This window comes from Triturus cristatus, chromosome 4_1, assembly GCF_964204655.1.
Source record: "Triturus cristatus chromosome 4_1, aTriCri1.1, whole genome shotgun sequence".
NCBI lineage: Eukaryota > Metazoa > Chordata > Amphibia > Caudata > Salamandridae > Triturus > Triturus cristatus.
In genome coordinates, this window is record NC_140585.1 from 108,318,604 (window position 1) to 108,321,103 (window position 2,500).

The window sequence follows — 2,500 nt, forward strand, 5'->3', positions numbered from 1 at the left end:
TTCATCATGATGCCAGCCTAGCTTTCGGCCCAAAATCCAAGGTAAGCATGGCAAAAGTCTGGAGATGCCGGGGATTGAACCCGGGGCCTCATACATGCAAAGCATGCGCTCTACCACTGAGCTACATCCCCACTTCTGCAAGGTTTGACTGTATGATTGGAAACCCTGCATTGAACCGACGGCCACATCACCCCATTTGACTCTGCAGTATACAATGTCAGTCAGGAAAATCCTTCAGCCTTGTACCTGGATGATCTTCATGGTCTTATGTACAGATGCCTATATACAGCCTTCTTAGCGCAGTAGGCAGCGCGTCAGTCTCATAATCTGAAGGTCCTGAGTTCGATCCTCAGAGAGGGCATTTATTTCCTTCTTTTGGAATGCAAAATTCTCCGATTTTCTTGAAATGCGCAAACTATGCCTAGTTCAAAGATTTTTCCAAAGCAAATGTCTGACTATTTAAGTGGGGCTCTCACCCCAACTGCATGACAAACTTCTTCTTTCTGCATGATGGCAGGCTAGCCTTCTGGAAAAAAGCCAAGATAAGGAACAGAGGCTCCTGGAGATGCCGGGGATTGAACCCGGGACCTCATACATGCAAAGCATGCGCTCTACCACTGAGCTACATCCCCACTTTTGCACTCGAGCTGTTTGATGGATGCAAGGAATCCCTGAAACCCAGGGACTGCAAAGTCTCGATCATAATCAATGGAAGGTATTGTTTGAATAAAAGTGAAAGATATGGAAATCGAAGCAAAAAATCCTTCGAGCCGGATTTGAACCAGCGACCTAAGGATGTCTGACTTTATGCTACAGTCCTCCGCTCTACCAACTGAGCTATCGAAGGAGTGGCTGAAGTATCTTTCAGCGCTGTAATTATCTCTCGCTCAAGAAAGGTTGTGGGGGTGGGGATCAGGAGCAGATCGATGAAAATCATGAACATTACCTGCAGCTCCCTCTCAAAGTCACCAGTTCTTAGAGCACACTGTAAGGTACGTCTTATCACCCCAAAGGAGGATTTCAGACCAAAGTTCATGTTCTGTCTTGGCTTGGGGATAAGCAGGGGTGCTCCAAATTTCAATTTTACAGAAAGGAAAGGAACTTTGATACAAAGACCTTGGGCAGCATTGGTGGCAAATGGATGGCTGCGCGGAACCATGAAAGAAATGACAGAAAGTTATGGGAGTCATTACTACGCACCCAGCATCAAGAACGTGCATTTTGGATGCATTTTCAAAAGGAAAGAGAACGGAAAAATCTGTAGATTGAAGGTGATTGAGATAAACAAAATATTCCGTTTTTCTAAAAGCTACTGTAAAGAGTCTCTGGTTTAGAAGAAGAACCCTTACCAATGATCAAGAGAGATGCGACAGATTTCTATCATCAAAGCATTATGGTTGTCAAGATGAATCATCACTTTGATGTCTTCAACAAGTAGGATTCTTTTGATCTATAATCATCAAAAATGAGATAGCCCCATTTCATGGGATTTTTCAAGGCAAACGTCTGACAGATTAAGCGGGGTCCTCATCCCGGTTGGAGGACATATCTCTTCCTTCATCATGATGCCAGCCTAGCTTTCGGCCCAAAATCCAAGGTAAGCATGGCAAAAGTCTGGAGATGCCGGGGATTGAACCCGGGGCCTCATACATGCAAAGCATGCGCTCTACCACTGAGCTACATCCCCACTTCTGCAAGGTTTGACTGTATGATTGGAAACCCTGCATTGAACCGACGGCCACATCACCCCATTCGACTCTGCAGTATACAATGTCAGTCAGGAAAATCCTTCAGCCTTGTACCTGGATGATCTTCATGGTCTTATGTACAGATGCCTATATACAGCCTTCTTAGCGCAGTAGGCAGCGCGTCAGTCTCATAATCTGAAGGTCCTGAGTTCGATCCTCAGAGAGGGCATTTATTTCCTTCTTTTGGAATGCAAAATTCTCCGATTTTCTTGAAATGCGCAAACTATGCCTAGTTCAAAGATTTTTCCAAAGCAAATGTCTGACTATTTAAGTGGGGCTCTCACCCCAACTGCATGACAAACTTCTTCTTTCTGCATGATGGCAGGCTAGCCTTCTGGAAAAAAGCCAAGATAAGGAACAGAGGCTTCTGGAGATGCCGGGGATTGAACCCGGGACCTCATACATGCGAAGCATGCGCTCTACCACTGAGCTACATCCCCACTTTTGCACTCGAGCTGTTTGATGGATGCAAGGAATCCCTGAAACCCAGGGACTGCAAAGTCTCGATCATAATCAATGGAAGGTATTGTTTGAATAAAAGTGAAATATATGGAAATCGAAGCACAAAATCCTTCGAGCCGGATTTGAACCAGCGACCTAAGGATGTCTGACTTTATGCTACAGTCCTCCGCTCTACCAACTGAGCTATCGAAGGAGTGGCTGAAGTATCTTTCAGCGCTGTAATTATCTCTCGCTCAAGAAAGGTTGTGGGGGTGGGGATCAGGAGCAGATCGATGAAAATCATGAACATT

General features: G+C 45.2%; 5 non-coding genes across 5 annotated transcripts; 2 read left to right on the forward strand and 3 right to left on the reverse strand.

Annotated features, from left to right (window-relative positions):
- Positions 1-288: 288 nt before the first annotated feature.
- Positions 289-361, forward strand: TRNAM-CAU (transfer RNA methionine (anticodon CAU)). The gene has a single exon. It is a non-coding gene; the product is annotated as a tRNA-Met (tRNA).
- A 400-nt stretch (positions 362-761) lies between these two features.
- On the reverse strand, positions 762-847 carry TRNAY-GUA (transfer RNA tyrosine (anticodon GUA)). Its single transcript is given in 2 exon segments — positions 762-797; positions 811-847. It is a non-coding gene; the product is annotated as a tRNA-Tyr (tRNA).
- A 997-nt stretch (positions 848-1,844) lies between these two features.
- Positions 1,845-1,917, forward strand: TRNAM-CAU (transfer RNA methionine (anticodon CAU)). The gene has a single exon. It is a non-coding gene; the product is annotated as a tRNA-Met (tRNA).
- A 199-nt stretch (positions 1,918-2,116) lies between these two features.
- TRNAA-CGC (transfer RNA alanine (anticodon CGC)) lies at positions 2,117-2,188 on the reverse strand. The gene has a single exon. It is a non-coding gene; the product is annotated as a tRNA-Ala (tRNA).
- A 129-nt stretch (positions 2,189-2,317) lies between these two features.
- Positions 2,318-2,403, reverse strand: TRNAY-GUA (transfer RNA tyrosine (anticodon GUA)). The gene is given in 2 exon segments: positions 2,318-2,353; positions 2,367-2,403. It is a non-coding gene; the product is annotated as a tRNA-Tyr (tRNA).
- Positions 2,404-2,500: the final 97 nt, after the last annotated feature.